A 25,127-nucleotide genomic window follows, 5' to 3' on the forward strand; every position below is an offset into this window, starting at 1 on the left:
TACCATCCCTTGGTACTTTTAAGATGACCTTAAAGACCTGAAAGACCTTAAAGACCTATCTTTCTACATTGGCTTTTAGTGGGCAATCTGTGTTGAAGTAGTGCTCTGTTTTGATTATACTGGGCTATTGTGAGTTTCGTGCCAGAAAATGAAATGTTCCTTTTAACTGTTTCGTATATTATAGTACCTTGGGAGTGGGGGTTTGGGGGGTGGGTGGTGGTGGCATATATTTATTTGTAAACAGCTTGGGGTAGAGTTTCCCTTTAAAAGTGGGCTATATGTTTCTTAATCAAATTTTAATCAAATCTCTGCCAATAGGCATTTGCAAATATTTATAGATATTTTAAAGGAAAGACTTTGTTTCTGTTTTTTAAAAAAGTCTTTGTGGGGAAATAAATGCTTCTTGTAGGCAGAACTACATATATGTGTGAATCAGAACCTTCTTGCAGAACAATATTCAAAACCTTGTACTGCTAAGTTGCAACTAAGCATCTTTTCTAAATGGAGATGGAGAACCTATGACCCACCAGATGTTACTGGGCTCCATCAGTACCTCAGCCAGTATGGCCAATGATCAGAGATTATGGGAGCTGCAGTCCAACAACATCCAGAGGCTACAGGTTCCTCAACCCTGTTATACATTTTTACAGTGTTCCAGAGAAGCCTGAAATAATTTGGGACATTGGGAAAACATGGCTGGCATTCTATGCTTTCACACTTTGCATATTGTTTGGTGTTTACTTTTTACCTGCCCAGCTGGCACAATTACACATCATGAATGCAAATCAAAGCTTTGGGAGTCAGCAGTGATGCTGCTAATACTTAATATGAATACAGTGGTGCCCCGCAAGACGAATGCCTCGCAAGACGAAAAACTCACTAGACGGAAGGGTTTTGCGTTTTTTGAGCTGCTTCGCAAGACGAATTTCCATGTGGGCTTGCTTCGCAAGACGAAAAACGAAAACGTCTTGCAAGTTTGTTTCCTTTTTCTTAACACCGTTAATACAGTTGCGACTTGACTTCGAGGAGCAACTCATAGAATGCGGTGTGGTAGCCTTTTTTGAGGTTTTTGAAGACTTTGGTGATTTTTGAAGCTTTTCCAAAACTTCTTTTGCAGCCATTTGGTAAGTTAAACTTTTAAAACTTTTTGGGGGTTTTTTGGATTTTGGGTTGGGGTGTTTGGAATTCAAGGACTTGGTGTTGGGGAGGGGTTTGCAAGAATCTGGAAGCTTGTGTGTTTTTTTGATTTGAATTTCTGTGTGGCGGGTGGCTGGGGGAACAGTTGAGGAGGGGGTTCTTCAGCAAGAAGCAAAGAGTGGAAGAGGAACCTTCTTCGAGTTGTCCCCCAGTGTCTTAGAAAATGTACTGTACACTTTGTTGATTTTTAAATGTTTTTCTGTCATGTTTAGAAACTAAATTTATCGTTCCTTCAATTTTTGAAATGCTCTTTACAGTATGTGTGACTTTAAAGAGCACTCAATAAACTCTTGTTGTACCAAATTTGGCTTTGTTTGGACTTTTTTTGACCATAGGAACACATTAATTGACTTTCAATGCATTCCTATGGGAAACCGTGCTTCGCAAGACGAAAAATTCGCTAGGCGAAAAAACTCGCGGAACGAATTAATTTCGTCTTGTGAGGCACCACTGTACCAGGCTCACAGTCCCCTTCTAAAATACAAGGTGAACATTAGAGCCTTTGAATTCTTCTGCAGCTCATATTTCAATCTTTGCTGGAGAAGAATTCAACTGCTTCCTCCTCCTCGTACTCAGTCCCCAACCCGCTCCTACTTTCTCACCCACTACTTTCTCAACCCTACCACCTATCCGCCTCCATAACTGCTCCAGTAGCAGCACCAGCAGGTAAGTAGGAAAGGCAGTCTCTTCTCCTCCCTTTGTCTGACTCAGCTGCTTCCTTTTTGTGAATGACAGCTTCTCTCTGCTTCTGGCAAGTGGACTGTCGTCCTCTACCACTACAAACAGACCCTGTCGTTTTGCACATTGCTGTAAAACTTCTTCATGCCATTTGCCTGGGGCCAAATGGGATGTGACACTATCCATGCAATTAGCAGTCTGCCTGTGCTGGCTATTTGCATCAGGAGGAAAGTTCTCCCATCAGGAGGAAAGTTTTGCCTATGGAAGTCTTCCTCCCAATGCAAATAGCAGGCACTAGCCTCCTGATCTGGATTGGGATTGCAGCCAGGGGGTGGGGATGCATTAAAGACCCCTATCTCTGCCAGGGTCCTGATCTGCATCAGGCCATCAACTTCTTACTCTCAAAAAACATACACACAATTGCTGATAACATGCCATGTCTAGTTTTGTCCACAGAAGTGAGCAAAATTGCCAGTTCTATTCATGGTGAGTAAGTGAGATGACCTTGCTACTGTCAGCAAGAAGCTATCAACATGAGCTCACAGATAGAGCAGCAGCCATGATCAAGACGGTCACATACACTGGCCTTGAAAAAGTGTGGATAATTTCCTCTGCAAGGAAGGATCGTCTTCAAACTTGACACGTGCCAGCACAGTACAAGTAGTCTCTTTGTACTGCTCCAGAGTACAGGAGAGAACAGTGCCTCTCTCCATGAAAAGACCACTTCACCAGCCCAATAGAAACTGGCTGCAAAGGAAAATTCTGTTAATGATGCAATGAAAATGAAAGTTGCAAAGGGCAACACACCACACCTTTGCTTGGATTAAGATAAGTGAATTTAGGGAAGTTCACAAGAGCTTCCTGTCTGTTCCCCTCTCCGATCACCTGTATTCCCTCCTCCCAACCCCATATTTAGAGGCTCAGGGGGTCCTCCAGAATATTTTGGGTCAGGTCATAGGATGCTATTTGGAGAGGTGGGATTAAGTGGGATCATGCCTGCTGTCAGTCTTTGCCTCTACCCTGGTCCCATATGTGCATTTGGCGTGTGAAAAGGAGCCTACACACATACAAGCTGTGCATAGCTTGCACCTATGCAATCAGGGACCTTACCAATGCAATTGTTCCCCATCACATGAAGAACCTACAGGTTGGGTATCATTTGTATGCAGGTCTGCCAAATACACTTACAAGACGGGGCAGCAGCTGTGATACTACTCCCATGTCTTGTATTGAGTTGACCACACAACTAGTACCCAAGTTCAATGAGATGATGCGGAAAGTTGTGGGAGGCAGGTTGCCGCTCTGTACAACATTGGGGAGAGGGGGACCTGGACACACCTGGCACACCCCTTTCACATCCCTACAAGCACAACATTTATGTCCTCCCTTTTTCATTTGCAAAATTCAGGACGTCAGAGTTTGGCAAGGTGTGGCATTTAAGAATAGATGCAGGAGTTCAAGTGAACAGCCTGACATTAATGGACTTTGCAGAGAATAAACAGAACGAAATCCAGTTGTACAAGAGATGGTTATGGTAGGTAGCAAAGTGCATTGGGTTATCTGCAGTGCAGGGAGAGAGAAGGCAGTGCCCCATAGACTGTAATGTTGGTACTCAGCTATAAAACAAGCAGCAGAAGTCAAGCAATTCTGAGTGTAACAAAAGCAAAGGGGCTTGACAAATAATACAGTTTGTAATAGAAAACAAGCAAGTTCTCTCAGGTCCAGGAGGATTATTGCAGGATCTACAGATCCAGCCACTGAAAAGAAAATCTTTTCACAAAGCCAGTGGCGGGAGCAGAGGCCTGAGAAACTTTTCTACAAGCTCCTGAAAGCAGGAAAACCACAGTCTAAGGAAACTTGGGAGAGGAAAAAAACTATATGCAAAAAGATTCAAGAAGTTGGAGGTCATGCTTATGCCAAAGCGATTTTAAAAACAACAACAACTAAAACTCTCAAAAAGCACAATGCAGGTACCTACAGGTGCCAACAGTTCCCTTTGATGTAAATGTATCAGATTCTTAAATGCCACTATCTGCTGCAAAACAAATGGGTCAACTATTGAAGTTGTTTCTGAGCTTCTGGGTTCTGTGGATTCTGCCACCACAGGCTTTATGGCTGGAGGCAGGATCAGGCATTTGGCAGGGCCAGAGGGGCACATCTGCTGTAATGTACTAATTCATACCAGAAACAGGAATATTTGGATGGCAACATGTACTACTTTGAAAAGGACAGTCCTGTAGTTGAAGGAGCCCTCTGTTTGAAAGGCTTCCCAGTCCAAGTTTCATTTCAATACAGTGGTACCTCGGGTTACATACGCTTCAGGTTACAGACTCCACTAACACAGAAATAGTGCTTCAGGTTAAGAACTTTGCTTCAGGATGAGAACAGAAATTGTGCTCTGGTGGCGCGGCGGCAGCGGGAGGCCCCATTAGCTAAAGTGGTGCTTCAGGTTAAGAACAGTTTCAGGTTACGAACGGACCTATGGAACGAATTAAGTACTTAACCCGAGGTACCACTGTATAAAGAACTGTGAGATTTGTTGTATTTCTATTTAATTTATAGTAATTATTTCTAAGTTGGCATCTATACATGCAAACTGACACATGCAGGTTTTATGCAAATCTGTGCCCTCATTCTGGTTGATGCATTTTCTCTTTTGAGGCAATGTATAGGTGGCAGCACTAGTTAAAATGTGGTCCCCTGGAGAAAGTAACAGATATTTCCCCTATTTTCAGATGCTTATGGTTGTGTACCATAAGGGAGATCAGTTTGCACATTTGAAGGGATGGTCTATTTTTCATTCACCCAGAGATGAAAGAGGACTGTCTTCTTGCAGAAGGGCCCACAACAACCTGGAGCTGGTTGTGGCAGATATTTCATGGGGGTTCTGCTTCAGGACCCCTGCATGTCAGACTAATATTTAGTCTTTTCAAAACAATGGAGCAAACTCGTCTTTAACTGAGGATGCTCAGTTTTTGACATATCATCATGCAACATATGAGAAATACATGTGCATTTATAGTGCAATCACAATGCTGTGCCTCTATGGTTCCAGGGATGCCAACTAGTCTATGTTAGCTTTGCTCCTGTGCCTTTAAAGGTAGGATTATATGCAGAAATTAATTTAACATATAATTAACATATAATTAATAATTATATGCAGAAATTACCTGCTAATCCCCCCACCCAATATTAGGCTGCTGCTGAAGATTCGAGACTGGAATGAAGTTGGCAGCCAAATGTCTCCTCCACTTACCCTACCTATCTCCCCAACATTTTGCTCATATCCCTAACTCAACATGTGACATTTATGTCCCACACATTTAATAGGTGAACCCTAATTGTAAACCTCATGGTCACAGCTGTGTGCAGACGTTTCAGGTTAAGAATGGACCTCTGGAACAAATTAAGTACCACTGTACAGAATCACGGGGAGAAATTCCCTGGAGTGAAGTTCACTGAATTCAATAGGACTTGCATCTTCTGAGTGGCCATGGTTAATACTGCATCATTAAGTGGTTAAAAGTAAAACCAGAGACAGGCAAGTGGTTGGGAGTTTCCGGTACCGCACCAAAAAACATGGGAGACCAGATCAATGTACATTAAGCGCTGCCCATTGACAGGTTTTCAACCCTGACCTTTGCCTTTCAAAACCCATTCAACAAGGTTTATTTAGGGCCTCTTTGTCAATCAATGCAGACATTAGCAGGATGCAAAAGAGCATGCCCCTGGTGGGAGGTATCCATAGTAACATGACACATTTATTCAGGAAAGGGCAAAGGGGGAACCTGTGTTTCCTCTCTCCAAAGTGCAAGGAGATGAAATGTGAACAAGTGGAATGATCAAACCATGCTGGTGGAGCATCAAGCCATGGTGATTCAGGCACTTCCTGCTCCAGAGCACCAAGGTAAACCTGACAGTACCACAAGGTCTTGAGTTTCCATATCTGAAGGTCCACACATTTCCCCAGTTGCAGTCTTCTTTTTTTGTAGTGCCCATGTAGACACATGGATTTTTCATCCCTTTTGTAGACTAATCAGGAGGTGGATTGATTAAAACAGAGCTAGGAAACGACAGTCAACTCTTAACAAGTCCTTAGTGGCGCCTACATTTGTGCATATGCTCAGACATGTACCTTCTAAGAAGAAAACATCGCCATTTGTTCCATTCTTCTCACCGTTTTGTCATATAATGCTCTGCACTACAAAGGAGTTGCCAGCTTTTTAACAGTGACGTTTTCCTGACATTAAGATAACTTTATGGCGTGGGGGGACAGAAACGCTTTTCTAGTTAATTTCTGTATTCCAGACTGTTTTTAAAGGCACAGAAGCAGAGGCAGTAATAAAACTTATGCCCCCATAAGGCAGCCAGTGAGTCTATCTTCCCACATAGCGATGGGGGAGAAATTTGGTTCTGTTCACATTTCAAGGTGAACCTGCCTAATTCCTATTTTCTGAAAGAATATGAGAAGCAAAACATAGCCATATCTCAGGGTGATTCACAACATAAAAATGCAATGTAAAAACACAAAATGCATAATAAAAACAAGAGCAAAAAACCACAAGCCAATAACCCCCCTTCCCTCCAGTTCATTTCTCCAGACAAGTATTGTGCACAAAAATGCATATACTAGGCTGTAGTGTGAATAAAAGTGCATATACTAGTGAACGTAATATATAAAAATGCATTATACTGGAGGACATTGCTTTGCAAAAAATTGTTTATAAGGCAAATATACACAGAAACATGGAGAAATTAAGAAAAATTCACACAAAATGGTGAATTTTCATGAGGACTTACAAAAATTGAACACTGATGTGAAAATGAGAGAAATGAAATAAAGTTTGTATAAATGAGAAACTGTTAAAATCTGAAAGTGAATAAATTTGCTTACTTCTTAGCTATCTTCAAGAGAAATTATATAAAAGGGTGTCCACAGGGAAGTTTTTAGCATTCTATGTATTAGTTTAAAATTTGATCTAATGGCAGTGTGTGCAGAGATTCTTGTACATGTTTAAGGTTATCTGCTCTCTCCAACACCCCCGTCCTGTAGCACACACAAACAGGACCATTACAAATGGGTAGCCTTGTGCATGTGTGTGTATTTTCACTTGCAACAAGCTTCTCTCCAACTCTTAGCATGACACCAATTGACAGATCTATAGGAGGAACTGGGCATGGAGGAAGGTGAGTCTGTCTGTGAGTTGGAGTGTGTGTTACATTTTGAATTGCTGGAGTAACAGAAATACTTCCCACTTGTATATATCTGTATCTGTATCTGCAAAGCCTACAAACTGTATGTATAGATCAACATCCAGAACAGCATTACTGGAGCCTGATCTTCGACAGCAGTGAACTATTTTGGATCTTAAGTTGCCTCTGTGTGGTGACTGAGAGCTGGGGACAACTTCGGCTACGTGGGTATTTCACCTCAGATTCCCAACAAGATCCTCAATAATGATTCATCATAGTTACTAGCTGCTGCTATATAAGGCTCCTAGTTATAAAATAAGGAGCTGTTTCCATTATGGCAGTAGTTCCTATTTCAGAAAGTCAGATGAAAACATTTGGAAACATGTTCTGCCAGGTATAGTTCTTAAGCACTCCTCTCCTTAAAGCAGGCACTGCTTGACCTTATTTGAGCCTGTCACAAAGAAAATATAATAGTTTCTCAAAATAAATACAACACTGGGTATTATTATTTTTACTTGTTTGTTGCTGCAGACTTGTGCACCTAAGAAACTGCTTCCCAGTCCAGTCCTAAATTGCTGAATCGGAGTTCTATTTTAATCCATGGGTTGTTGCCATGTTGAGCCAAGTGAATGAGAGACTAGCTTATGTTCATAAAATATGCTAACTGCCTTCTCTAGAACACAGTCAGTATGAGCAGGGTGAGACTAGGACATAACTTTTAAAAAAATTATTTTTTTGAACTTTAGCAATAAAGTTTTAATGGTCCTGCTATCTCTGACTTATCTCTTCCCTCTCCATGTCTCTCAGTGAGATTTGATGGCTGTTCCAGGCTTCACAACTATCCTTGGGCTGTCACTGGCACCCTCTGTCCATTGGTTCTTTGCCTGCCTATTTGACCTTGGCTCTTCCTTTGCTCTCTGATATTCCTGGGCAGCAAAGGCAAGCATGCCAAGGTCTGTCAAATGTTGTCTGCTACCTGGAAGATATTAGCGAATGTTGATGGTTGCCGCATGCCAGCAAGCAGATACTGTCAAATGTTGACAGCTGCATATCAGATACTGCGCAGACATTGGTTGCTGCTGCAAAACTATTATATGCCAATGTCAAATATTAGCCTTCCCAACCCAGTGCTATCAGAAAGGGTAACTCAGATAAGAAGACCCCAACAGTGATCTGCCTAGCCCAGTATCTTGTTCTCACAGTGGCCAAGCTGGCTAGCAGAATCTGAGTGCAACAGCACTCTTGCCTCCTGTAGTTTCCAGCAGCTGGTTTTCAGAAGCATACTTCCTCCAGCTGTGGAGGTAGAACATATCTATAATGGTTAGTAGCCTTTTTCTCCATAAATCTTCCTTTTGAAACCAGAGCAGGCTTATCTAGGATGTGACCAAATCTGATAGGGTCACAGAAACCTCATATCCATTTTCCACCTTTGTAAGCAAAAGGAACTGCCAACCCCAAGTTCCCAGGGTCTCAAGAAAAATTGGGGGAATAATTTGTTAAAATAATACATGGGGTGTTCCTGCAGCATGCTAAGGGTTAAGGCTTTGCGCGGCGTGTAATGGCATTCCAACGTCTACTAATGAGTGGGAAGACCGTTATATTGTTCTGAGTTTGTTGTTGTTAACTGTGAGTTTATTTAGTTTAAATAAATATGACATTTGCAAAAAAACCTTCTTACATCTAGAGAATGACTGCTATCAAAATGCACTTAGGAAAAATGAAAGGTGGATTAATTTCAGCTCTAAATAAATACAGCATTTATTTTGATGGCTTGTGAATCTGCTGCTTCATATACGAGTACTGTGATTTTTGGAGTAAATGGCGACAATGCACTAGACTTGGACCATAAGCAGCAATCATTCTCAGATGGCCAAATAATTTCTGTGTTTATTGTAGGTAGTATTTGAACTTGCATTGCTCTATGATTAGCAATCTCACTGATCTTTGCTTACATAGACTATGGTGGATGCACAGAGGGAGAAAACGGAAAGTGAACTTGTTTTTAGTGGCTCCATTTGGAGTCCAGACCTGTTAGGAACATAGGAACATAGGAATCTGCCTTATACCGTTGGGACATTGGTTCATCTAGCTTAGTACATGGAGATACCAGGGGTTGAATTTGGGACCTTCTGCATGCAAAGCAGATGCTCTACCATTGAGCTATATCCTCATCCTATAGCTGTTATCACATCAGTTTACTATTAGATGGAGTCACATCCCCTATTTCTCTTCAAATGTATCCTGAAAGGGGTTCTGTGAATCTGATTCTGTGCTTCAAACTTCAGCTGCCAGTGGATGAAGCCAGTTCCTTTGAGTAACCATTTAGTCAAGCCCAGCCTTTAAAGAAAACTTCTGCTTGAAAATGCAATCAGATGCAGAGACAGAATCCTTCCTTTTAATCACACTATTGCTCTCCTCGGTCTAAGGTTACCTGTTCTTCACAATCTTCTCTTTTGATGATCTAAATGACATAAAGTGATTGTTTCTTGATAATTAATGGGGACTTTTCGATCAGAAGATTTTAAGCCTCTGTTGTCAAGGGTTGGTTAAGAACCAGGATGCACCCGGGCAAATGGAATGCACCCAGGGAGGGAGGTGAAATCCAAAACCAGAGGTTTAGGACACCATCTTAGTCTGAGGCATATGCACACAGTGACCCTTAATAGACCCAGCTCCCAGCTGTTGATAAATGGTGGATTTCTGTTTATTTATTTTTCCTGCCTGTTGCAATACTGGCCAGGGAAACCTGTCCCACCAGTGCTGTGATTCCAGTTTCTCATTTATCCTTGGTTTCCAGCCTCTCAAGAAAGTCAACAGTAGTCAATGGAACAATAATGGGAGAGGAGGACCAGGATTAGTGGCAGGGCTTGTCTCTCACCAGAAGACATGTGACCCGGGGGCTGAGTGCTAGCTGCTAATTATTATTAACAAAAGCAACTTGGAGGGTGGAAGGAAATCTGATCTTCCTGTACTGTGGTTTCCAAGTGCTATTCTTGAGTACACGTACAGAAAATGTAACCCTTTAAGGGGTGAAGAAGAAAGGAAGGCTCCATTTTCATGCCCATTTCATTTTAGCCATTGTACCAGCAGGCTACAGAAAAGCTTTCCATTTTTGTCTATTTGCTTGCACCAAGTTTAGGTTACTTGGGTACACAGTGTAAACAGCTTCAGTATATAGGTAAGAGAAGCAATGTCCAGAAAACAAGGCTGGGATATAGACTAAGAGCTGGTTACACTGTGTAGGCGCTTAAATACTGTCGATTATATTCAACAAACTTTTACTCAGAGCAGACCCATTGAAATTAATGGACCTAAGTTAATTGTGGCCATTCATTTAACTGGGTTTACTCTGAGCAAAAGTTGGTTGAATGCGACCCTTTTTCTGTAGGTGTGTTGTTTTATTGTTTATTTTACTTATGAGCGTCTATATTTTAATGTACATGCAGCTGGCTTTTATATTTTGCAAGCTGTTTCAAAGCCTATTTTGATATTGAGAGATATATAAATTAAAAACAAAAGACACTTGGCAGGTAAATGTTGTCAGTCATTGCTCTCTAATGAGTACATCTGTATCACAGGGGTGGGGAACATTTGACCATCCAGCTGTTGTTGAGCTGCATTTCCCACCATCCCAGATGGGCCAGGCTGGCTGGGTTTATTGAGAACTGGAGGCTAATTCAAGAGACCTACACTGGATCAGAAATTTTATCCCAAATTCTTATAGGACTGAAACATCAAAGCAGCCTTTTCCAGTTTGGTGTCCTTCCAGATTTTCTGGGCTACACCTCCCAGCAGTGCCAGTTCACACAATTGTCCTGATTCTGGGACTGATAGGAGCTGTGGTCCAGAACATCTGGAAGTTACCAGATTGGCAAAGGCTGCGTTAGAAACAGTGAGTAAGCCCAAGACCCAAATGAATCTATTGTTGAATAGGGGTATTTATTTAAGCATTTCTGTCCCCTCCATCTAAGGCAAATGCATCACTCAGGGCGGTTTGCAACAAGTTTAAAACAACAATTTCACAAAATAGCAATATAGCTCCTGCTTTTCCAAGAACAAATCCAGCACGCTTGCCAAGGTTCCCATTGGCAGCCTAGTATTTTGTGCTGGTTTCAAATGTTATCAACACCTTTGGTTCCAAAGAAGCTAATAATCCAAAAGAATTTGGAAGAAAGTTCAGCAGGATTGAGTGAAAGAGTGTTGTGTACACAGTGCCTGGCCATAATATACTTTATCTGTTCTCAGAGTTTAAAAAAACAAAACAGCTTTGAAAGTATACCAGCTGAAATGTCAACTGTCTTCCTCAAATGAGCTGTGATCATTCCTATCAACCAAGGATTTGTCTAGAAGTTCAATGACCTCGTGGAGGACCATACGCCAGACACAAGGAAGTCATAATAAGACCTTTATCCCCTAAGGCTGGGCTGGGCAACCTGTGGCCCTCCAGAGGTTTCTAGAGTCCAACTCTCATCAGCCCCAGCTTGCAAGGTCAGGATTGTGGAAGTTGTAGTGCAGCAACAGAAAAGCAATGACAAACCTAGACAGCATCTTAAAAAGCAGAGACATCACCTTGCCAACAAAGGTCCATATAGTTAAAGCTATGGTTTTCCCAGTAGTGATGTATGGAAGTGAGAGCTGGACCATCAAGAAGGCTGATCGCCGAAGAATTGATGCTTTTGAATTATGGTGTTGGAGGAGACTCTTGAGAGTCCCATGGACTGCAAGAAGATCAAACCTCTCTATTCTTAAGGAAATCAGCCCTGAGTGCTCACTATTTATTAAATTGCTATCCATTGTATTTTGATTCTACCCCTCCTCTCAATTTGAAGCCCACAAGCAACTCGGGTGCTTGGGAGAGCTAAGGACAGAGGAGAAAATAATTTATTCACATTTTAATATGAATTTACCTAGTTCTTACTTTCTGAACCAATAAAAGTGCATCTGCTCTTCAAAATTCACACTTCTTCAAATATTTTGAAGTCATTTTCCAGATAGAAAATGCATTTAAAAGCGTATATTAGGGGGACAAAAAAATATTAGTAGAAAATTAGGCACACCATTGGCCAACATTGCATACAAAAACGAGCGTATCCGGATAATTGTGCACCAGTAAAAATGAACACAAACTTCCTTAAAAAAAAAAAAAAGCAAGTTGATGCAGAACTGAACTTGAGACTCTAAAAATGAAGAACTTAGAAACAGCTAAACTGACAGATGTGTGCATCCCTGGGAGAACTGGATATAAATCAGACACTGAAAAAAATAGATAAACTCAGGCGAAGGCTGCATTTCAGTGCATACTTAATTGGGCGTAGGCCCATTGAGCATAGTGGGATTTACTTAGGAGTTGAAAAGTTTCTCTTACCTATTTGCCTGTTTATCTCTCTGTTTGTTTATTACAGTAGACAAATGAAGGAGTGGGACTGAAGTCTGTTGTGCAACGAAGACCTCAGAATAAGTTTACAGTCATATGGGAAATGCAAATGAAGAGAGGGAGGTTGTTAAGGGAACTATAGCACAGATGACAGTACAAAGGATGGGACAAAGGAAAAGGTGGGAGAGGGGATGGAACAAAGTTGGAAATGCAAAAGCACAAAAAGAAAGAAGGCAGGCCACCCACCCCCACCCCCCGTGCTCAGTATTTATCATCTTGCACTCGTACAATATAAGGGAAGAAAAAATGCATTGGTGTGTGTAAACATACACACACACCATTTTTGTGCACTATTTTTATCTGCTGTTTAAAATGGAACATGGCAAAAATAAAATGAAAATCACAATATTCGTTTGCCAAGATCAATACAATTAGAGATTGGCTGAACTATTTTTAAAACAATAAATAAATAGTCCTCTTTGCTGGAGTCTTCCCTGCACTTCATTCCAGGGCCTTTTGTCCTTTCTGGTCTGAGTTTTTGATCCAAAAATACGCAAGGATCTGCCAAACCACTAAATGCAACCAACATAAAGTAGAATGGCAACTGAGCTGAGCGAGCTTGTATATGAGGGTGGTTTGACTTTATGTTTGTTTAAATCACATTTCAATTTCTTGAGTATGGCTTGACAATATTTTAAGTTGAAATGCTGTTTTCCTAGTCTGACCGCACAGGTCACAAATGGGACGGTTTGTTTTACAGAGATAAGAAACAATGAAATTAATTTATGTGTCAGGATGGCACAGACTGATTCACACCATTTTATTTTAACAACCCTGTAAAGTTGTGACATGTCCCTGTACACACAGTGAGCCCCATAGCCGAGTACAGATTTGAAACCAGGTCTACATTATCACAGTGGTTCTCCAGTGTTACATGGTGAACAACACATCTCCCCCTCCCAGAAGTGTCCCTCTTCTCCCTCTGACCACTCACTCTTATCCCACCACCAATCAATCAGCTAGAAGAAGAAGCCCTTTATATTCCTTCCTCTCAAAAAAGTCCCAATGGATAGCTTGGTTGAGAGGATTCTGTCCAGCTCTTGAAAGTTCTTTACTGAGAAGGAGGAAGTTTTGTGTGTCACCGCATTCGGCGCCACTCACAAATCCACAGCACCTATTTATTAATGCAGGCATTTGTCCAGTCCCAAGAACAGGCTTTCAGTCAAGTTTATCCCCCCAAAAAACCATCACCATGGGCCAAATGTATGACTAGAGATGAGAAGTGGAAATAATATAACACTGTTTTTCAGGGACCATTGTAGATTAGAAAATGTCCCATCCAGTTTGAACACAATTGCTCCATAAAACCTTCTTTAACTAAAGCTGTAGGCAAACACAAAACACATTTAAATCTTGAGACGTGTACATTGCCCCTCAATATACTGTTTCTGTACCATCAGGACAATGGCATCTAAACCATAAGGGAAGTAAGAGATTTAAAGAAAACCAAATGTTCTGGCAAAGATCGGCTCCCTGCATTCATAGGCTTATGGGACACTGAACGAAAACACGTGCCCCCTGTTGGAATGGATGGAGCCCATGTCTGGATTCACTGCTAATTTTAATCCAGCAACAATCCCACTGAATTCCATTCAAGAAGAACATCTTGACCAAAAATGCTGTTGAGCAATTGCAATAGTTGAAAGCAATTACTGGGCCCAACATAACAAAATGACCCTCTGGATGTGTATGGCCTTTATAACAAGGACCCTTTTCCTGGAGCTAGCCAGCACTCTGTTATGATGCGGGATTTTGCAAAAATAACTAATAAAAATGTCCATCTTTTGCCTAATATATTTCATTTCAGGCAAATGGATGCCCATGTGCCTTAAAGACAAGAATATGGTAATTTCTGCAATGCATAGGGTTCAGAGTAAAAGTCATAACTTGCAGTGAGTAATTTCAAATTTTACCACCCAAATGTATTATATAAATAGACACATATTATTTATGCTACATAATTTGCTTGACTTGCCATGGAACCTAGGATTACAAAACAAACAAGAATTGAGTTACCATTGGTTGTAGTGCAGAAAACAGGGCTGCTGAAATTACTAGAAGCTACAAGTGAGAAAGACCTAGAGCACATCCCCAGTGCTTGGCATCTTGTAGATTATATGCTCCATTGTTAGGAATCATTGGGTGGAAATCATTGTCGAGCTACGATGAATGTCCTGTCTGCAGAAGCATTTCAGCTTGCCAGACAGAATGATCCCTCAACCCATACCTTATGAGCCACACTGTGGTGGGGTTTTCCCAACTTCTCCAGAGCCAATCTTTTGATAGGGGCGGGGGAAGAAAGGGGAAATCCCTGTTGTGCAAGCAGAAGTCCTTGCACTGGGCTTCCACTGATGGGCCTTGTTAGGTGAATCCCACCCATCAAATTTTGCTATAATTTGCAAAGTCCCAGAAAGAGGACAGACAGCAAAGACCACTCCAGTGGATCAACTGCCATTTTGGCTCCTCTTCTTCTAGAACTATATAATCAGTGGCCATTCCAACTATAAGATTATGTACATTGATAAGAATTTGCTTTCTTTCTCTCCCCCCCCCCCAATTGCTTCTTTTTTCTTTTCTGAATCCAGGTAGCATCTTTTTTAAAACTCTGTACAATGCTTATAAAACAATAGGTGCATTGTTTATTATTACTATTTCTTCAGGGCAAGCTGTATCAAGCACACAGCCTTCACAAACCTGATGTCCTGCATATGTTTTGTGTCACAGCCTCCATTATTCATAACCATTGGCCATGCTGGCTGTCACCATTGTTGGTGTGACTCTCCTACCTGGAAAGGTGTCCATGTCTATGGTCTTATGGTGGGATCTTATGAGCCAGCTCCTCATGTGAACTAAAATTGTGCTTGCCCCAGAAATATCATAGAGATTCTGTGACACAATGTCAAATCACATGGAGACACCTCAATTTTACCCCTGTTCAACTAGGTATTACAAAAACTTAAACTAAAGTCAGTTCTCCTGGCTTTGGATTATTATTATTACCACAGTTTAGTCCAGCAAATGGTTGCCTTCCTCCATTTCATGACATCATGCATCATAATATGTAGCTTATCCATTAATTTTAGGACCTTCTGAATGAGAGTAAAATATTCTGCAATGATGTTAGTCCACTTTTCACTAATGCATGCAATTGCTTTGATTCAGCACTAAAATGATCCATAAGTTAGTGTGCTGCTTTAAAGAAAATAAAAATTCAGACGTTGCCCTGAGGGTTCATGTGCCTCAGATTAAGTCATAGTGAAGGGTGTGGCATGAATCACTTAAAAATATTCAGATATTACATTAAACTTCTGGGCTTGCGCAATTCTCAATGATTCATACTTCAAACACACCTTTTGCTAGCTATGGAGCTAACTATTCCTTCATTTCTTCTAGTGGATGCCGGGGACAGAGTGTTAGGTACCGTACTTAAGAAAAGCCTTGCTGGATTTGAGCAAAGGCCCATCTTGTTCAGCTTTCTGTTCTCATGGTGGCCAACCACTGACCTTTGCCCATTCTTTGATAGAAGCATGAGCAGCAGGTGGTACTAAATGCTCAACTGTGTTTTCCTTGCTTCTAATTCATTACCTCAGAGGTTGCTTTTCCCTACCTGAGGAAGCTAAATCTAGCACGAGGGCCTATGCTCCCGTTAAGGGAGGGAACCCAGGGGGGAAGGATTAGAAACACAAAAAGGTTGGTTGTCAAAGATAGTCATGCATCGTAGATTCTGGATGTGCCTCCTCCCCATCTGTCGTCATAGGATTTAATGTTCATTGCAATCGCCTCCATTTGTGCATACACTGTTAGAAGAGCTCTGCTCTCCCAACCTGCCCTTGACTTTCTATAGCTGTCGTGAGGTCTTCTTGAATTTTCTTAGGAGCAGGAAAGGCATCCAGGTACTTTTCTACCTTGGGGCCTACATGAAATTGTTTTCAGGGGCAGCCCATAACATCTGAGTGCACAGCCAGCTGCTTCTTGATATTTAGAAGTATGTGTGCACACATGCACCAGACTGCAACCTCCTTCTGGCAAATGGATCATATGAGGGCACCACAAGAGACTCGGGTCATGCTTAGACAGTTCACCGCATAATGGGTTGAGTTCCAGGAGACTTTGAATGGGGGGAGGGGGGGAGAGAACTTAGTTAAGATCTAGAACAGGGGTCAGCAAACTTTTTCAGCAGGGAGCCGGTCCACTGTCCCTCAGACCTTATGGGAAGCCAGACTATATTTTGAAGGGGGGGAAATTTAACGAATTCCTATGCCCCACAAATAACCCAGAGATGCATTTTAAATAAAAGGACACATTCTACTCATGTTAAAACATGCTGATACCCAGACTATCCGCGGGCTGGATTTAGAAGGCGATTGGGCCGGATCCAGACCCCGGGCATTAGTTTGCCTACTCATGATCTAGAACCTGTTTGTCACAAGGAAGCAATAATTTGGTTTCTGCATATCTCATTGAGCATCTCTCCCTGTGCAAGCTTGCTCACTTAATACTGATCTTCTGGAAACTCTGCTTTGTCTAAATGCTTTCCACCCTCAGAAGAGGAGATATGACCTATCCTATGTATGGTCCTGGGATTGCATCCTTATATTTGTTAGCTGCTTTGTAGGGCTTTTCAAAAAATGCAGATAAGTGGGAGAACATTTTTTTTAAAAAAAAAAAAAGCTAAAAGAATGGAATGAAGAAGAAATAAGGGGGGAAGAATCCCATAGTTTCTACTTGTGCTATTTCTTTCGATGAAAAGGTTAGCTTTCAGTCAGCCGGTCTGGTGCTGCTGGGTTGGTTGAAAGGTGCCAGAAGACCTAGATATGTTTTTAAAGGGAATGGGGTGTGTGAGTGTGGAGAGGAGAGAGAGTGCGAGAGAGTCATGCGCTTTGCTAAAGCAAACAAAGAGAATTGGTTGGTTTACCAAGAATATTCTAAGAGTAGGATAGCTCCACCAAAAAAGAAAAGAAGAAAAGAAAAGCCATCTGACTCAACCTTCAATTTCCCTTGTCTTGAGGGCACTGGAATGTGTTAAGAGGCATTCAGTGCCCACAAAGCCTGATGCTCACAGCCAGAGCATTCTGTGTGGCGCCAGCAGTTGCTCTGAGCTGGTCCTTTTCCGGCTCCTGGGAGGTACCGCCCTTTGGAGCTCCCAACTGCTGCTGTTCCTGCAGCTGCCAGGGATGCTGCTTTGTCTCGTCTGTCACCACCACGCCGGTCCCATTTCTTCGGCTGCAATTACACACCTTGCAAATATTGGTTTGGTGAAAGATTAGGCAGTGAGCTGTGAGTGGCTTGCCAATTGGCCAGGATTTATGGCTAGGGGTTAAATAATAGAATAATTGCACAACGCATTATGCTGCATGTGGGGGTTGGGCGAAGAGGTGGAGAGATTTTTTTTTTTTTGGAAAGCATGCAAAAGGTATGCACAAAGAAGGTTTATAACAGGAAACCTCAAGGATCATTTAGGGAGTGCAGAGTTGGCAGACCTCATCCCTCTCCTGTCTCAGACCACACATTACTCAGGAGCACCTCAATCCTGGGTCAGCTCTCCAGCTCTGTGCATTGAATAAACATGATAATAAACATTTCGATGTGCCTGGGCATCAGGGATGCATGCTAAAGGCACACATTCTCATGCTTTTAAAAGAAAGGTCACTGTCTGGCCTGTGATGACACTGAAAGGCATAGATATTATGAGATATAAAGAAGTAACCACAACAGATGCTATTAATATATACTGGGTTTGAGTGGTTTTTTGCAATTTAATCCTGGATATAATCTAAGAGTGGTCTGTAAACCTTGTTGATAATCTAACGCCTTTCAGAAATCCGCACACACACACTCAGGAATCTATAATAATGTTCCAAATACAGATTTTATTGTATAGTCACTGATCTGATAAAAGCAAAATAAAATACCAAAATCATTCAATTCCTAACATGAGCCAGGTTACAATCTTATAAAACTAAGGAAGGGAACAAACAAGATATGATTAAATCCACAAAATCTATTTACTGGTCTTTGCAGCAGAAACCAAGCAACTGTTTTTGTTTTTTTGTCTATGTCAGCTGATAAGTAAGTCAAACATCACCCAAAAGTCCTTTTAGTATTTTAGTAGGATGGAGGTAGATTATCTATTTTCCTCATTTCTATAAAAGTTACATACATTCCCTCCCATGTGTTAATGTTTCAGTTGCTCCACCCCCATAGAGGGCAGACCTATTTGTTTATTGTGTACCCCCAAAATGACCATTGAACAGAAAAGAAAAACACATCTAGCCCTAGAAAAGATTAGCTGATTTTTGGGGAGAGTCAGGCCATCCAATTAATTGGTATGACCCTTAGAAAAGTCAGAAGATAAATTGGAAAGCAGATTTTAGGAGCAGCTGACATGGAACACTTTGCATCCATATTCTTAATCAGAAGGCTAAGAATCTTTTTTTTCCTGGGAATGGCTTTGAGTCTGAAGGAGATTTACAGAAAGGCCCAATAAATGTAGTTTATTATTAAAAGCTTTGAACCATGAGCTAACACAAATATCCTTCTGTAGAAGGTACAGATGTCCTGAGAATGTGTTTGCATAAACCATCTTTAGCCAAAATCGTAAGGCTTGAGACTTGCTTTCAAAGGAAGAACGAGTGCTGCTAGATAAAGCACTTACAGACATACAATAGCCTCACCCTCCTGTTTCACGAAGCTGATTTCAGAATGCAGTGGACAGTCTTGATAGTCATTACAAAAGAGAGGGTTGAACTGGCCCATCACTCATGCTGAATAAATACCACTTATAACAGTTCAAAGAAACTTAGTTGTGGGGATTAAATGAGGAGAGGGAGAACCATGTCCACCACTTTGAGCTCTTTGGAGAAAAAGGTGGGATAAAACTGCAGCAGCAGCAGCAGCAGCAATCACAACAGTTAGTCTTGTTGTGGTTAAGAGCAATGTTCTTAAAGGGACCAGGGGAGATCTGTGTACAGTTTTACCCCACCATTGATTTGATTTTGTCTTTGCAAAAAATTAAAATGGGTACAACCCAATTTAGCAAGATCCAGTTTTGCAAAGCTTTCACACACACCACATGCCCAGTTAAGCCTGTCCTGAAGCACGTGACTCCTTCTATGTAGTCCCGCTGTAGTCAGAAGCAACTGGCGCTCTGGATGTGCATGCCCATTTATATCACAAAGCAGTGAGTCATTGTGCTGTAGTGGGCTTTATATGGAACAACATGGAGCCCAGAGCTTGTTTGCTGCAGTAACTGCACACAGGCCACTAAAGATGATTCTGCATAAAGCAGAATACAATTGTGTCCTGGTGAAGAGGACAGTAGGTCAAGGCTGGGTTGCTTATTTTATTTCCCCTGCATTACATCACTGTTCCTTTTCTAACACTCATCCGCTCTGATCTGCCCCCCTCAAGAATAGGGCAGCTTACCTAATTTTAGATGCCTAGAGCTATATGTAGGCACATGGGTTGCCTACATGAGGCTAACGCCTGTAAATGTTAGTCTTGCCTAAAAATGGTACAGAGGAGTGGTGAGCGCTTGTACTTTGCTCCATAAAGGCGATGGCTTTGTGGTTCTGAATATGACATTTAATTCAGAGGTGCCCAAGTACAAATTGAAGAAGGGAGCACTGCCCTCCCAAACACCCATTCTGGCCTGTAACTTTCCTTCAGGCTATTGCAGCAGCATTGTCTCTGCTTTTTGGGGCCTACTCAAAACACAGACCCTGTTGTTGTTGTTTAGTCCTTTAGTCGTGTCCGACTCTTCATGACCCCATGGACCAGAGCACGCCAGGCACTCCTGTCTTCCACTGTCTCCCGCAGTTTGGTCAATCTCATGCTGGTAGCTTCGAGAACACTGTCCAACCATCTCGTCCTCTGTCATCCCCTTCTCCTTGTGCCCTCAATCTTTCCCAACATCTTCCATTCTGCAAGCCCAAGAGGCTCAGTGGTTTGGACCCATTCCCTTTCTCCTGTAGTAGTAGTAAAATTATTCAACTTACATCCTGCCCTGCCTCCTGAAGGTGCCCAGGCAGCAAATACATCAATACTGTGCCAGAAAAGCATTTACAAAGCATTCTAAAAACAGTTAAAAACAGTCTCGCAATCAGGGGTTTTAGGTACTTCCTGAAAGTCAGCAAAGGGGAGATCTTATCAGGGAGAGCATTCCACAGATGGGGATCCACCACTCAAAAGGCCCTGTGGCAGGTCAATACCAACTGGAAAACTCCCAGCTACAGCACCAACAAGACCCTACTTCAAAATTACCCTAGTGAAGTAATTGACTATCTTTCCTCTGAGTAACTTGCTTCAAAATAAGAGCAGAAACCTGGAAGGGGGAAAACAATAAAAGAAAAAGAGGAACGATAATTTCCTCAGGGGGAAATACCCAAAGGTTCAGGGAAACGGATTTGGGGACATTTGTTTGAACAACCAAGCAGGCAAGTAGTGTTACAGGACAGTATCATTTCTAGAAAGGATAATTCTCCCTTTGAAAGCCACCACTCATCAAGTTCCCACATGCAGAAAGTGGAACATGTCAGAGGCAGAGTTCTATCCCAACTTTCTTTCTGATGTGATGGCTTTGCATATAAAACAGGGGTGGGAAATTTTTTTCAGCCTGGGGGGCACATTCCCTTCTGGGCAATCTTCTGAGGGCCATGTGCCAGTGGTGGGTGGAGGCAGAGGCAAAGCAGGCAGAGCAATGGATGTAAACTTTGTAGAGTATTTACAGATAGGTAGCCGTGTTGGTCTGCCATAGTCAAAATAAAAAAATTCCTTCCAGTAGCACCTTAAAGACCAACTAAGTTAGTTCTTGGTATGAGCTTTCGTGTGCATGCACACTTCTTCAGATACACTGAAACAGAAGTTGCCAGATCCTTCTATATAGTGAGAAGGTGGGGAGGGGTATTACTCAGAAGGGTGGTGGGAATGGGAGATTGGCAGATAGCTGAGATGAGCCTGTTGACGACTCTTAACGACTGCAATAGGTCTTACAGGAAAAGGCAAGAAACAGACTGGAAAGAGAAGCTGCTGAATTGCAACTCATTACCAAACTTAAAACCATGGAGAGACCTGGACTGAACAAAGACATTGGATTCTTATCTCATTATACATGACTAAGCCATTTTTCACCTTCTCACCCCTTGCCTTTTCCTGTAAGACCTATTGCAGTCGTTAAGAGTCGTCAACAGGCTCATCTCAGCTATCTGCCAATCTCCCATTCCCACCACCCTTCTGAGTAATACCCCTCCCCACCTTCTCACTATATAGAAGGATCTGGCAACTTCTGTTTCAGTGTATCTGAAGAAGTGTGCATGCACACGAAAGCTCATACCAAGAACTAACTTAGTTGGTCTTTAAGGTGCTACTGGAAGGAATTTTTTTATTTTGTAGAGTAGGTTAGTTTCTACATACATTTACAGACTCCTCTCTATCCTTTATCTGAACCAGAGCCACCCGCACAATTTTTGTTTTTAACCCAAAATCCAGGACATTGGCTTTAAAATTTAGAATTTCCCCTGGATGGGCATGTAGGACCACCAAAAGAGGACATGTCCAGGAATTCCTGGATGTATGGCAACCCTAGCTTTCACTGACACTCAACTTAACATGGCTTTATTTTTACAGCTCCATTTGATTCGGTTTTAGATTTCTGTATTGCCACCATTTCAAGATTGCCACTAAAAGTGGAACAACCATTTCCACGAACTAAACCCCTTGTAATAAAAGCAACTTCCTTTAAGATGATTTTGGAATTTACAAATATAAACCTATATTTTTAGACTGTAAGAAAAGGGACTGCTCACAGTTCAAAAAACAGTCTCTTCCCTGTTTTTCCCCCATGGGAAAATGGAGACAGTTTTCTTATTATAATTTTTTTAAGGAATGTTTTTGGTTATTTTTGTATTATACACATAGAAATAAACTCAGATTGATGTTTCAGATCTATTTTGGTTGTCATTTCTTCTTGGTGTGTTTTAAGCATGTGCTGTATATGAATTAATTTTATAGAGCTTTAGAAGAAGTTGCTGGGATGAGTTGGCTGTTTTCTAGGAGTCTAGAAAGACAAATATGGAGTTCCTTGGATTTATGGCTCGTTCACCTGCTAGCAGAGGGCAAGATGAGGTGGAAGTGTGTTCTTAATGGCAGCATTTTCTGGATGAGGGCCCAGTGTAGGCAAGACAGGTTGTCTGGTCTATCAACAGAACAGACACCCATAGGTGACCTTCATGGATTGCAACGAGCAATTCTCAAGTAGTTGGAAATGGCACAGATCATTTGGGTGGAACTGAAACATGTGAACCAATTAAAAGAGGTGCCTGTGGTATGAAGAAGGGTATGAGTAGAGAGGGATAAAATCAGAAGACGGCCTGGCTTACAAAGGGGAAATGCTGCATAACATAATTGGGCTTTGTTTTAAACCTAAAGTCATATTACTTGCCCCAAAGAAGATTCGTCTATCATCACTGAGTGGGGAAAGGAAGTATTTTTTTGCAGGGTTTGCTGTTTCTTTTGTTCATCGTGCTGTTTGGATTCCTCCAAAGAGATAGGCTGTAGCTCAGGGGGATAGAGCCCATTTGTTGTCATACAAAGGGCACAGGGTATTCCCTAGCATCTCCAGGAGGGCTGGGAAATATTTCCATTGGAAACCCTGGAGAGGAACTGCCAATCAGTACACACAATTCTGAGCAAGATGGACCAATGATCAGGCTTGGTACAAGGCAAATTCCTATGTCCCCCTTTCCAACTATAGTGGTACCTCAGGTTACAGACACTTCAGGTTACAGATGCTTCAGGTTACAGACTCCGCTAACCCAGAAATAGTACCTCGGGTTAAGAACTTTGCTTCAGAGTGAGAACAGAAATCACATGGCAGAGGTGCAGGGAGGCCCCATTAGCTAAAATGGTACCTCAGGTTAAGAACAGTTTCAGGTTAAGAACAGACCTCCAGAACGAATTAAGTTCTTAACCTGAGGTACCACTGTAATGCTAATCCGGAAAAAGATGGAGTGCTTTTAGTAGTTTATTTTTGGATTATGAATGTCTCAATCTGATATCAATGGATAGAGTTCCAATGAAAATATAGGATAGGGGTGTTCAGTTCTCCAGGCTCAACATGCCTATGAGCTGATCAATGTGGCAGGGGAAAATGTTGGTCAATTTGGCTGCATTGTCTCCTCTTACTTTCTCAGAAGAAACCTGCTGGTTCACTGGAGGAAAGCAGCAATGACAGGGTTAGCGTGGGGAATCCTTCACAGAGAGAGGGAACTCAGATGAAGAACACATGTACATATCAATCTGTAGATATCCATCAACAAAATATCTATGGCCAATTCCACCTGCTTTGCAGCACACATTTAAAGCAATGCTACACCCCCCTTAGGAATACAGCCCTAAGAGTAAGGATGGGGAGAAATTCAATTTTAATGTGAGCATGCCTAATCTGCACTTCCTGAAACAATGCATGAAATAAAATGCAGATATCCTTTGAATATTTCAGTTGTATGAATTTTGCAATGCAGGCTTCCGAGCCAAAAATGTGAATCACAAGTGTTAATGTTAGGGGGACGTGTGCATTAAAATACATATAGTAGAGAAAATACATTATATTAGGCAAAACTGGATACAAAATGTGCATATTGGGAGCAACATTCACTAAATTGCTGGTGGATTTTAGGAGTACCGTTTTTTTAAAAAGGAAATAATAATGCAGAAATGTGGCAAAATGAACTTAACACTGGAGAGATGAGAAACTGAGAGAAACCAAAATTGACCCATTTGTTGGATGGAAGATTCAGGACAGACTAAAGGAAATATTTCTTCACACAGCATATAATTAAACTATGATATTTGTTACAGCAAAATGTAGTAATGGCCACTAACTTGGATGGCTTCAAAAAGGAGTTTAGACTAATTCCTTGAGAATGAGGCTATCAATGGCTACTACAGGGCTACTAACATGGACTTGCCTTTTCCCAAACTGCATATGGGGTTGACATTTTCATTGAGAGATTCAGCTAGGTGCCAGGCAGGGATTTAGATAGCTAAGATCTGGCATCAATTCAAGACCAACGATCAGAATCCTGTGTTGTTGTTATTCCCCAGGCTTAATATTGCGCCAGTCCTGGGAGGCAGGCAAGCAAATGAATCTGTATGTGCAAAATAGGGTTTGTTTGTTCAGTTTGTATCCTGACTTTCAACCTAATGGTGCTCAAGGTGACTAATAGCAATAAATTATAAACACATTAAGTTGATTAAATATAGTAAAGCAGCAATAAAATGCAAAATTGCAAATACACAAAGCAGATAAGACACATCAGTAAAACTGACAAAAATGAGTTAAAACAAGTGCACTAACATAGAATGTGCATAACAAGTCGAAAAATCTGTCTGGATAAAATGTCTTTGTCTGCAGTCAGATGACAATTAGAGATGTGATAAGATGCCTTAGACAGAAGCTGCAGAACCTATGACCAAGACAGCCCTCTGTTGCATTCCTGCCAACTCTGTTCAGATGTCGGTGGGATAGAAAGAAGGACCTTAAACAATATTTTCATCACATAATTTGCTTAGATAAAAAAAGGCAGGGGTGAGTTTTACTCCCAGGAAGTTCCACGTGTTTACTGGG

This window comes from Podarcis liolepis, assembly GCF_965112155.1.
Source record: "Podarcis liolepis genome assembly, chromosome: 3".
Taxonomy (NCBI): domain Eukaryota; kingdom Metazoa; phylum Chordata; class Lepidosauria; order Squamata; family Lacertidae; genus Podarcis; species Podarcis liolepis.